Below are 13,183 nucleotides of genomic sequence, written 5' to 3'. Positions count from 1 at the left end.
ATAAACAAAGTTTAATTTATGCCGGGTCGTAGCGTCACGGTGAAACACGAATCTTCATTTCATTTAAGAGGCTCGGCTTCAGCTCCTTTCAAGCTTCGAGCCTAGAGAACATTGTCGCACCTTTCGAAAGCTCTTAGGTTTGACGCACCCGCCTCCCCTTTTCTTCAAGTCGCATTAGTTCAACAAAAGAGATGCGTCGAGGGTGCAGCGTTTGAAGAGCAAGGCGAGAAATCAAACCGTGGCCACAAAAGGTATGCAGAGGTGTATAATACACAGCCGACTGCAGCCGGAGGCGGACGTAGAGAAATGGCACCGGATGCACGCCCCGAATCGCCGGATTGCCGGTAGGTTCTCCGGATCCGGGATTTTATTCAGGTCCCGGCGTCAGAGAGTCGGCGTTTCGCGCTGCATCCATCGACAAGTTCTTTCGCCGAATCAATATTTTATTAGACTGACTCGTGAGCACAATGCCCAATGGCCGATCCCCAGAAGAAGCGCGGAAGTCACTCTCTCGCTCCGGACTTTGCAGACTTTGTCACGTTCGCGACACCTTCGAATTCAAAAGCGGAGATGCTTGCCGGAGAGTTGAAAAAACTTTTTTCAACAAACCGAAGGTAAAAATGTATGTTTCGAGCATCGTCCGCTCCGCTCCCATCTCGCCAGTTTTATTCATGGAATTTCATCACCGTATTCCTATATATAGAAACTCATTGATATTTGCAGTTTTCAATCGGTCAACTTTTTCCAGGAATCAAATACTTTGCAATTTATACATACGTATACGTGGCGTATGATGTGCGTGGTTATTGGAACAATTCCATAGCCCGGAACTGTATCAATTTCTACCCAAAAGACAAACCTCACGATGTGATATAACCCTAGATTTGTGCTAATTGTAAGTATGATTTGTTAGAAAGTGAAGTTCGTAAGGGATTTTTTCCTGCTTATTGCGGGCAATCCCGTACGCGATTTCTTATTATCACAAATGCGCGCTTTCCAAGCACGCGATCAATTTTTGCACGAAATATAAGTACACCCCGGCCGCAACTTTCACGCAGAAAATTATGCCTGTGTACGTCGCTAAGATTACACGTTCAGATATTATCGAGGGGTTGGATGGAAGAAAATAAAAATTGAAGAATACAAGAAAAAAAAAAAAATAGAAGAACCAATTTAAAGCGGGAAAAGTGAAAGAAAAAACCTTTAATTACCGAACCACAAAGGTGACCGATATATTTTCATCTCAAGTGACGAAAAATCGAGGTCTCTTAGTCGATAAAATCGATAAAATCCGACTCACTCAAGATGAAGAAGCTGTATTTCATCCGGATGACCGAAGAATTCATCAAGGCCTCTAATTGGATGAAGTTGCTACTTGGTAATCCAACGAGCGCACAGAGTAAGCAGCTAGGAATATTCTGCGACTACGTGACGATACGCGTGACATACTAGCTCCTTCTTCGACCGCTTCTATCAACGAGGCGAGGTACGGTTAATTACTTAATTACCTTGACGTAATTAGCTAGAGTCTGAGGGTGAACTTGAGGCGTTGATTGACAGATCGTCAAGTTCCCACACCTGTCGCTGTAGCCGCGATTCTTTCTCTCTTGCGAATCAAAGTTTATTCCGATTAGTTCACGAAAAAAATGGCAGCAAAAATGTTTTACTTTTTTTTTTTTATATCGTAAACGAGAAAACATTTCGTATTTGTATTCCCCTGCAGAGTCACGCGACCGCATCTTGAATATATGTATTATTTTTCGTGACTTTGATCCCTCACTAAAGCCAGTCCCTCAGTCCCTTCCACGACGGAATAACTTCATATTTTCTGCCGGGGGAGGGAGCAAGAAGCTCCGTATTAAATTCAAACAGCATTCCGTTCCTTTTTCTTCTACCCGTCATGCGTCCCACCGCTGCCACCAAACTGCAGGAAAACGTATGAATAATAATACGCGTAGGCGAAGGTATAGAATTAACGTGAAAGCTTTCCCATAACAAATGTAATTTTCACCAGAGAATGAAAAAGAAAATGGAGTAAAAAAGCAATGAACAAGGGTTGAAAAAACGAAACAAAGAGGGTCGCGCTCGAAACCGAATAACGCCTAGGCAGAGAGAAACATCGTCTCGGTCACGAAATGAGCGGGGCTCTCATTTTCCGTATTTCGAACGAAGACAACGACGCAACGGTGGGCTGGTTTATTCAATTTCCAATTTATGTACCTCCATATTTCTCAGGCTCGCGGTTTGTTTGCGAGGGGTTGTTGGGTCCACCTTGAGGATGCTGCGTAGGTTGCGTCTTCCTGTTTTCTTTCTCTCTCCTCCTCCCCCAATCTTCACCTCGGTTCCCTTACGTCCGCATCTTATACTCCTCGTGCTCTGGGAAAAAGGACTCTGCGGGAACATGTTTCCGTTAGTTGATTTCTCGAGTGCGTACGTGCGTGCGTGTCTCGCATGCGAGAGGAGGAAAGTTTGGCCATACCTGGTTACACCAACGCTCTCCACCTTCCCGTATAACTCTCCGTCCCCGCGTTCTTTCCTCGGACGAACTTTCCCAAAATGTACCGGCGGGTCAACAAATCCTATTTTCTTCAATTTCATTCAGTTATACCTACATTTTTATTACTTGCGATAGCATATTGTTAAATTTTGCTTCTGTTTGTACGATCATTCTATTACGGTGTGGAAGTGGCTGAACAAGAAATTTGCGTGATCGAATACGGAAGGGAAAAACTTTCACAACGATGAAAAGCAAACACGATTAAGGCTGAGAAGCCGTAAGAACAATAAAAATTTCGATCTGTAATTTCTACTCTGTACGAAATAGTTACCAAGCCGAGCATGAAGCCGGGTAATAATTCAGTTGAATTTAGTTCCCTGACCGCACAGATTTCTTTACGACATTTTTACACGAGCTCAAGTTAAACACGCACGCGATTCTTTCAAGTACACACCGACCGCGGCATATCGGCCGTATCCCAAAGTCCCGCAGAGCACTTTGCTCGGCCGTAAAAGATGCGAGAGGAGGACAAAACAGGGCACTCAGGTCAGACGAGACAGTCAATTTTTACCCGTTTAACACCCTCGACCATCGGTTTTGATCATAAACTGGCGCGTGTCCTCTACACTCATCATTCATCGCCGGATGTCCAGTTCCGATATATACGTCACGTAAGATATTACGACGTTGAGGACCGACTTGATTAAATCATGTGACTGAACGATCGATTACACCGTTTGTGGCGAGCGGCACGACAGCAGCCGGTGAGATGACGAGACCATTAAAGGAGCAGTTAGCCGCCTTTAGTACCTCAATTCAATGATTTGTTACCACAGAACCTGCAACTTTCGCTCGAAGAAGAAAAAGAAGGAATTGGCTGTGTTTGGTACCTTGATACAATCGTTTGATACTGTGGCGGCTGCACTTTCTGCTAAAAAAAAGCAGTCGGCTACTCTTGATACTTCAATTCGGTAGTGTGGTACCATGGACGCCAATGTCTCAGCGGGTTGAACGCGACGAACGCAACTACAAAGTTGCGGTCCATCCGCGAATCCGATCAGTGGAAGAGAAAAACGTGGCTGTATCATACGGCGCGAGGATTACGGCAGGGGTTGAGAATGAATAACGAAGTTGACAGAAAAAAAAAAAAAGGTGGAGGGAAGGTAAGCGCGAACGCCATTTGTCGGGAGACCGCAACCGTGTCGTGTAACAAAGTCGTTACAGGAAGCCCTCATTAACCGGGAATAATTTCAGCCCGAGTATAATCTGCGGGGCCTGTACGTTATGCCGCATTGAAATCGCGGACACGGCAGGCACCGAGGCAGTTATCGTCTGCAGGGGCGGCTTTTCCCCATCTGACAAACACAAACAGCACAGCCAACACGCATATTTACTCGGCATCGGTCGGTTCCCCGCCTTTTTCTTCTTTTGCCAACCCCGCGTGGCGGCGATTACCCGGTGAAAAATTCCGGCCTTAAACCCCCGCGAGATAGTGTCTGCGGTTCGTGGTCCCTTTGAGGTCGCGCTGAGAGCAATCTGCTCAGCCCTTCGGGGGCTTCCAGTTCGTTCGGTAGCCAACGGCGAGCATTGACAGCCAATAAGCCATCCATCTAGTGGAGTTGGGGTCGGGGCCCTATTAGAGCCGCGTCTTAGCCGAGGCAGTTCTCGGCTCTCTCGCTCTATTCCTCGAGCGCTAAACGAGCCCAAATAAATTGCCGGTCTCGAAATGTGGTCGCAATTTTTACCCCGTATTTGATTTTATTTTTCTCTCTGTTTCCTTGTTTCGTCTTATACGTATTTTATCGTCTGGGCACCAGCTTGCGGATATACGCGACAATTTCGAAGAGGTGAGAAAAGCGATACATTTTTTTTTTTTTTTCTCTTTTCTTTTGCCAAAGTTTCGGTAACCTGGTTTTCTCTCCCTCTCTCTCTCTCTCTCTCTCTTCCACCTTATTCACTTTCTCCTCTCTATTCCCAGGCATTATTTGTCGGTAAGTGAATCTCGCCGCTTCTAGATTGGATATGTCAAGCTTAATCTTTATCTGATTTGTTAGCGTCGAATGAATCGAGTTTCTCGATTTATCCGGCGCCGAAAGGGTGCGTACTTTTCCATTATCATTCCTCCCGATATTTGCCTAACTCGCCAGCTCCTCGTGATCGAATTGCCATTACCGTTCAGCATCGAGAATCACGGTCCGAAATTTTCCACCCTTGCGAAAGTTTTCTCGACTCTCACCCAGTGCGAGCGCAACGCTTATAAAGTGTACCGCGAAGGTTTGAAATTTTTTTTTTTTCTGTTTATTTTTTCTTGTCTCTTACAAGTAAATACAACTCTGCACATCAATATTGATCCGACGAAATAACGACCCGAATACGTGTAACAATTCTCGAGCGACTGTGAAACCGTGAAAAATTATCATTATTATCATCATTATTTCGATATCATCCACTCATTAATTTAACGCGACAGTTAGAGAGGTGGAGTTTCGGGGCTCGGACGTAAAAAAAAATGAAGTATCAATTTATTCCAACTGTTATTATATACGCGATGCCTTTCATTCGCAGATTGCACGCATGGGGTTCGAGTATGACGGAGCTCGAGCACCAGTCCATCGATATTTGTCAAATGCGAAGAGTGCGCCGTTGTATCGAGCAGGTACTCGAACGGTCGCGAAATAATCTTTTCAATTCCACCCTCGCCTCGCTTCGCCGTCCCTCCATCCCTGCTGAACCCGGCAGATAACGAGGCAATATGTATCTACATTGTTCTGGCGTTCAGGGAGTTTGAACGGAGCCGAGATATGCGCTGTTCAAACCAAAATTGGTACTTTAACCAGCTCATCACCGCTCTTCATGCTGTTCACGGTCAGTTCTATTCCCTCTAAACTCTCAGCCCCGTAGTTTTTGCCACCGCAACTAAGCTCCCTCAAAGAACTAAAAACCGGCTCATCAACTCGCTGCCCGGAATTTGCCCGCACCAATTCCCGTCCCGTAATACAGCGGGTACGAAAAAAGGTCCTGTTATCATGCGTGTTATCCTTGTTTGGGTTGGACTTAGTGCTTGGAGTTTTGACCGGCTGAACTTTGGTGGCCATTGGTACAGGAAAACCGCTGTTTATTTCACGGAACAAGCGATCGGATTGCAAAGAATATCCCAAATTTGTCGTATTTCATTACAATTTATGAAAAATAAATTCGCAGCCGTTCGTCCGATTTCGGTAGTTTTTGTAACGCATGAAAATGAATTTACGATCGGTGATTATAATACCGAAGGACTTTGCCGTACATATACGGTGTTTTATTATACCTCGTTGGTATACTAAACGAGTATCTGTCACCGGTATTATAGGCGTAATAAATTTTGTATTATGGGGTAATAGATATTCATGATCCTGTGATAAATTTTTATCTCACAGTGGAACAGTCGCAGGTACGCAGGCGTGACGGTGTAACGGTCGTGACGAAATTCGAGAAAGAATTCACGCGCGCACCGTTCAATCGGTGAATTTAGTGCCCGATCCGCGAGCGTGCATGCCTACGTACGTAAAAGTTTAAATCTGATCTTCCGATTGATACGCACGAACACGAGAGAGCAGGCTGTATTAACTCGCCCATTAAACCCGAAATGCGCAGAGTCCGACAAGCGCTGTGCTGCAGACACTCGCATGTAATAGCAGCGGCACTGAATCACTGCCAGGTATAATACAACATCGTTCACAAGTCGTGGAGGAAGTTTAAGATAATTTTAACTCAATGTTTCCGTGCCGGTGACCTTAAACACGAAATTCCTCCTCGGTTTGTGACATTTAACTTAACCCGGCACGCACCTCCTCCCCCTCTTTCCGCAGAACGTTATACGCCACTACGCAGTGGGGTAATTATTTTAATACTTCGTTTGACAATTATCGATGGTTTGGACGCCTTGTTGTCGCCACGTACCCTGAAGATTCGTCATTCGATAAACAGTGCGTAACACGCGGAAGCGCGAATTAGGTTAGGGATTTACGGCTACTCGGTGGTCAATTACATATTCGAGGTTTTGGAAAATTTCCAATACAGTTTCGGGTGTTAAGTCTCATCGGGCTTCTAGGACTGCATCGAATATGTACGAACCCAGGGCCTTTCCGGAACACTTTTGGTGAAAAAAAATAACTCTAAAAGCGTTGGAAAAAAAAATTTCTAAAAAACTGATGAGTGTGTTTTACAACTGAATCAGTAATCAAATCGGAGATGCGGTATGTGTTATAATAGATTTTTAACAGATATGAATAAAAAATGAATGATTAAAAAGTAGAGGTGACGATGAAGAAATTTTAAAAATGGACAAACAAAAACGAAGTCCCGCTTCGAACCTTGCGTGAAAATGTTTCATTTCGGAGCCAAATGTTTTTTTTTTTCTTGTTTGTTAAAATATCGATTTGGGTGTTTTTGGGATAGGTTTAAAAAATTATAGAGTGAAGAGGAGTGATTCGAAACATTTGAAATAAAATTCTAGGAAGCTTTTCAGGGGTCGTACTAACGTAGAAAAAGTCCTTGGTGAAATTAAAAAATGTCATGGTCAACCGTTTACTGAGTCGGCGTGGAAAGCCCAAAAATACTCGACCTCGTTTCAGTTTTGTCAGCAATCTGTTTGCCCATTTCAGATTGAGATAATCGACCGATGAATTGAAAATGGGAGGCTTCGTATCGCGACAGCCTGAAAAAAAAGACATTACGCTGCGTGACACGTACATACGTGGGCATGTGAAGGTTACATTTCACCCCATCGCGTGATTTTGGTGTATTTGAAAAACAGAGATCTGCCCGATTCGGCATATCCTGCTTATCTGCGAAAACCGGGGAATTGGAATTCCAACCTTCGAGCCTAAATATCCAGATCTCCGATTCGTGCTGTATCGCCAGTTATACGTTTCCTGTTTGTGTTCCCATTTTGCTTCACGTTATCTCGTAATTCCTCCGTTTTCCGTTCACTCGCCAAAATTTACGTCCAAGTTTCGTTTCTGTCACCCAGAGAATTCTGTCCGCAATTACAACTCTCCAAGCACTATTTCCAGACACGTGGCACCGAAAATCCCACGACTTCAAATATCAAATCGGAAATCTCAACATGGGCCCCAAGCACTTTTCTTTATTAGGTTGAATTGCAAAATTCGCGGAATTCCGGCAGGTTCCACGTAATAAAGTAATGCGGGTCGCATAATAATGTCGCATTTACGTAAGTAAATTCCGGCTTGTTACTCGATGAGAAACCGCTTTCTCATTCTCTTCCCGTTTTCTCTCTCATCGCGGAGGGTCGGCGGGGAGTCGGAAAGAGATACGTTGAGGGGTTAAGCGCAGGGGGGGGGGGGGGAGGGGGAAGGAAGAATTTGCATTTATTTAGAAGTAATAGGTGGATTACAGCTGCTTGCCAAATTTCGAGCCTTTTGATGTAAATGGAGATAATTACGCCGTCTCCGGGACACCAAACCTTGTTACCTGCGGAGTTACGGCTCAAGGTTACGTATCGGGGCGAGCTCAACTTTTCCCGTTTTTTCCACCCCTCGATCATGTCCGTTGGTTACGAGATGCACGAATTAACATCCCTGGAGGATGAAGAGCTGGAAGCAGATCTTCGAGTTGATTAGGAAGAGCACAATTTAGTTTAAAATCCTGAAAATATACATAACAGGTCCTGCAGAACTGAAGATACAATTTGGTATCCTCTTGTGGAGCATTGTTGCTATTTATTCCCGATCGAAGCAACGATCTCTTCCCCGAAGGAAAGGAGACGCGATTTTAGTTTACGAATCTCAAATTCGTGCGGTACGTACACGTACAGCAGGGTGTGCACCTATGTTTATGCATACCTCGTTAACGATTGACGAGAGTACACGAGAACGGTGATGGAAATGACGCTGTAGTCGTTACCGGGAACTCCTTTGAATCAGTCGAGACGCAGGAAGCGCCCCTTGATTTGTATGCCGTAACCGAATTCTCCAGGAATAGGCGTACAGACAACCTGCAATAGTTCAAAGACGGTTCTTCGCGCTCCGTACCTGAAACAATCCGAGTGTTCGCGTATTTTCATGCCTCAAAAGTGGTTCAACCGGAGTTACGTAACCATCCCGCTTCTCGTTCGAAGAGAATCATCATGGTCATCGAAACAAGCGTACGGACGCGATACAAGAGATGAGATAAACGGCGAAATAAATCGCGGGGTTGAAATTGCTCCCGAGACTGACGCAAGAAACCGTTGAGTGAATGTTCTCCCCTGTAAACAAGGGCTTAAGTAATAAACTTGGGCGAAGACAGCGGGTCTGGGATTAAGCGGCAGGGTCTACCTTTAAATCATGGAAGATCGCCAGAGGAGCGTTATATACATACATACATACATACATACATACATACATATATATATATATATATATATATATATATATATATATATATATATATATATATATATATATGTATACATACGCCTTAGGTATCCACAAATCTCAAAGGCACAGTTTCACGGCTATCTGCACTGTCTGGAGGCCCGGGGTGCAATCGAGGGGCCGGCGAAGATAACCTCCGGCAACTACCTTAGTTAGCTAAGCTCCCTGTCACCCCCCCTAAGCCCGTTTTATCTCTTCCGGCACAACGTCTGCGAGGGTTATTCTTTCAATGATAGTAATGATAGCTTAGATCGCGTGATATCGCGATTCGCAAAGCGTTTTCCTTTCAACATCGAGCGATAAATCCATTCTCAACTTATACATTTTTCCCTTTCTTATTCAATTCCGCGTTGTTCCTCCTATTTACGCTGTTTCGGAAACAAAGTCCCTTCGACACGATCGTTGTTCCACTGCCGTGTATTTCCGTCACACGCAGCCGTTTTGGTTGAGTGGAAACTGCGGTAGTTGGGTCAAGTTTCCTGTCCTACTCTTCGGTTTCATTTCCTTGGTTTTCTTACTGCTTTTGTTTTTTACTTTTCAAGCTTTAGCGAGGGAATTACGTGTATAAATATACATCAATATCCTTTCGGTGCTTGTGTACACGCGTAAAATCGTTCGAAGGAAGTCAGAGAAAGAGACCGAAAGAGAAAATCCTGCTGATTTCTCTCTCGCGAAACTGGCAGAGGAAGTTCCAACTTTTTGCTCGTCAGCTTCGTTAGCTCGTGAAATTATAGCCCCTTACGTTGCAGTCCGTGAGGTAAAAGTTTACCACTGAATCGGACTAGTGTACGAGATGAAAAAAGAGAAGAGTGAAAAAAAAAAAAAAACAGAGGAAAAAGTTACAGTGGAACCAAAAAAAGGCAAAGTGAACGTAGTAAAGAAGAATGGAAATAAAGAGAATCGCTGCTATCGGTTTGCATTTTGACTAAGAATCTGTATAAGTGAGTTAAAAGCATTGTGAAAGATTCGTTCCTCCCGTCGCATTGTGGGAAAATGATTCTCAATTACTGATCCTTCTCTCTCTGTTCAATATTTTAAATTGTTGCATTCTTCCGATTTTTCTTCAGGCACAAAAGAACCGGCGTGAGACGAGAGAATGTAACGAAGCGAAAAGCTTCAGCCGGGAGTTAAATTTATGTATATGTATTTTAATGTACCGGGCTGAAAATCGGAATGAAGCTGAAAAATTAGAAGAAGAAAAAGTAGAAGAAGAAGAAGAAGAAGAAGAAGGAGGATCGCTTTTTTCGAGAATGGACAAGAGCGCGGAGAATCGCGCTTGCTTGCTAGTCTGTATGGTCAATTAATATTAATTAAGAGACTCCGGGAATAAAGAATATGCCGCCGGAACTCAGAGGGAGAAAGAGAGAAAGAAAACGGGGTAATCTGGTCACTTTCCTCGTGATTATTCATCGTTTTAATCTCACTCACCTCGCTTGGTAGGAACAATGGGACTTCGTTGTCTCCTCATTATCATCATCGTCGTCATCCGACTCCTCATCAGCTCTGCGGAATTTTCATTCAGCTCTTCCGAGTTCCGGGAAACGGGATTTCCTAGTTTGGAATCCGGGCTGTTGTCGGGCGGCAGCAGCCGAATCGAATCGTGAAAAAATACACAGATACGTTCGGCGAAAGGACGCGACTGTTTGAATTGCCTCCGGTTGTAGTTCCGACAAGATTTTTCCAGCTTTAGGTAGGATCCTTTGTCCAATTCTCGAGTAGGTAATCGAATCAACTCTCGTCAACTGTTGCGTGCCCGTATCGTCCTGGGTTCTTGTGTCAAAGGCCTTCAAAGTGCTGAAATACGAAACAGTAAATTCGATTTTCACGTTACATGCGTTCTGACGTATGAAATAAAAATTCACCCCCTCTCAAGATCGCGCCGAATATTTCGAGCTACTGGAACGGGGTAAATTTTGTAAGTGAAATAGACACCTTATATCTACGTACAGACCTCACAATTTGTCTTGAGACAATTTGTCGACCACTCGAGTGATTCGAAACTAGTATAATATAATAAGGAGAATACCGCGTACAGATCCCGATACCCACATTTTACCGGCATTTTAACTCAGACGCAAACACTTTTTTCGGTGGGGGTTATCCTCTCGCTGGTCGACTTTATCAATCACTAGAAAAAGTCCTCCGCGTGGTGCTCTACGTTATCATCGTTTTTGGTAAGAAACCATTTCGGTGTCGGGATCTGTACGCAGAACTCTTTGTATTATACTACTTTCGAACGTCGACAGTTTTCCCGAGGTTAAATACGTCAGCCTAAAGTTTTGATGGAAAAATCTACACTCGTGCCACAAAAGAGAGAAATAGGAAGAGAGCGAGGGAGTCGCGTTACGTATTCGTTAATTTGGAACGGACACGGAGTGTCAAACGGATCTGAACGAGCTGTAATGAGAAATCGATGCGAGGTAGCCGTGGGGATAAAACGTAATCGCAAAGGTACTCGAGCTGTGTTGCACGTAGAATTGTTGAATGGTTTCAAAACTCGAGTGGAAAACCTCGAGGACGCGTTTACACGCGTGTTACACGAATAAATAATCACCCCATTTGGGGTAAACGGATTCGCGCTGCGATCCGACGGAATCAGAAGCCGCGACTGATTCGAAAAAAATTTCCTGGGAACGATGGAACGGAGAAAAATACATGTATGCTTTTCACTCAACCATATATTTATATTGCCGTGCAACGATACTTCATGGCTCGTAAAAACGCCTCGTCGAACCAGAGGAAATGTATTTTTCGCGTCATGGCATTTCATCGCAGGCATTGAATGTAGTGATTTTAAAAAGACATTTGCGAACGAATCGTGTTCGAAAAATGGCGACGTAGCGCTTTGTGTGGCGCTGTTTAAAAATAGAAATATACAAATACGCTTCCTTGTGAAAATGGAAAATTTAATCAACCAGGAATAAAATTGCGTCTGTGAAGAGGTATAATATGAGTTTACTCTGAGAAACGCAGGTTCATTTACGTTATAATAATTTTGTGAAACGCTCGATTCTGTGAAACGGGAATCAAAATTACTTTATGTAAACTCACTTTAGCTAGTCGATCTTTGATATGCGATTTCAATTATCAGGGTCCATGACTGTTCAGAACGAAAATTGAAACCGAGTGAAAATATTTTCATGCTCAAATCTTCTGATCTTCAGTTCTAGTAGTTACACCCAAAGTTATTCATTATATTTATACTATTCATCACGTTATATTGTATCGGTTTATTTTTAATGTGTACCCACGCTTGAGAAATCTGTGAAGTTGAAAAGGACCGGAATTCTTATAGGAATTGGCAATCTAAGGAAATCCGGCTTGTCAATAAACTTGGTGCAAGCCGGTGTTATTTTTGAAAAACCAACAATTCATTAGTTGTTTACAGTTCTCGATCTCGAGGGCCGCGCAATTTTTCCCTCTTCATCTCGGCCCCTTTTTCCCCGCTTTCTTTCGCCCCTTTCCGTTCCGTCACTTTCTCCCGTTCCTCTTTCACCCACTCAACGGCACACGGCTGAACTCAAAGTGTACTTCTCTGCGGCTTCGTTCTACTCTCTGTATCCCGCGGGATGACACAAAGCCGTAATCAGCACCGGCACTAGGAAAAAGGTCCGCTCTTTCAGTTGACCACCGAACACGACCGCCGAACCAGCCCGACAAAAAGGCAAGAAAAAAAAGGAACTGAAATACAGGGGTAAAAACACCGCACCATCACCTTCGCGTTTAACACGGACAAGCTTAGCGCTTTATTTGACTGGAGTGAGATTGAGATAAAGTCCGCCTAGGACCGGAAATTACCGGGGATTCGTACTTATTCGTATTTATTCTGTTTCATGCCAGCCTCGGCTGCTTAGCTCCTAGCGGGTAATTTCTCGTTTCATTAGAGAGAACGAAGAATTCTGACATGCCTGCAGTGCAGTCTGGGCAATGTTTGATAAATTTCTGAACACCTCGTGGACCAGCGCAGCAGAAAACGCCGGGTTTCTCCGAGGGTGCGGGTCAGGTTTATCTCTCGATAAAGTTGAAATTACGTTTCGTAGTTTTGGTCGTTTGCGTCATTTGGCTTACACACCTCTCGACTTATTCTTGTCGAGTATTTCTTCCAGGTTTCCGTTCGTACGAATGCCGCATGGTAACTTTTCGTCATTTATAACTTTGCGATGATTCGGGAGAATATTGGAAAGTGAACTGTCACGTTGTCAGTCCATGTGTATGTATATTCCATCGCAGAATAACTAGAGCTTCCATTTTTAATTCTTCCTTCGTG

At 44.0% G+C, this 13,183-nt stretch overlaps 2 protein-coding genes across 3 annotated transcripts in view; one reads left to right on the top strand and one right to left on the bottom strand.

Annotated features, from left to right (window-relative positions):
- Positions 1–13,183, top strand: part of LOC107219605 (protein O-mannosyl-transferase TMTC1) — a 145,328-nt gene that overhangs the window by 5,629 nt on the left and 126,516 nt on the right. The window lies entirely within an intron of this gene.
- The window catches only part of LOC124294936 (myrosinase 1-like), a 43,282-nt gene continuing 31,953 nt past the window's right edge, over positions 1,855–13,183 (bottom strand). Inside the window, exons 10-12 of the mRNA XM_046742539.1 lie at positions 10,345–10,710; positions 2,221–2,391; positions 1,855–1,924 (exon numbers count right to left, since the gene is read on the bottom strand). The gene's annotated coding sequence lies outside the window, so the exon portion shown is untranslated. The remainder of the gene's footprint in view (positions 1,925–2,220; positions 2,392–10,344; positions 10,711–13,183) is intronic.

This window comes from Neodiprion lecontei, chromosome 6 (assembly GCF_021901455.1).
Source record: "Neodiprion lecontei isolate iyNeoLeco1 chromosome 6, iyNeoLeco1.1, whole genome shotgun sequence".
NCBI classification, from domain to species: domain Eukaryota; kingdom Metazoa; phylum Arthropoda; class Insecta; order Hymenoptera; family Diprionidae; genus Neodiprion; species Neodiprion lecontei.
This window is presented reverse-complemented; position numbering and strand designations above follow the sequence as displayed.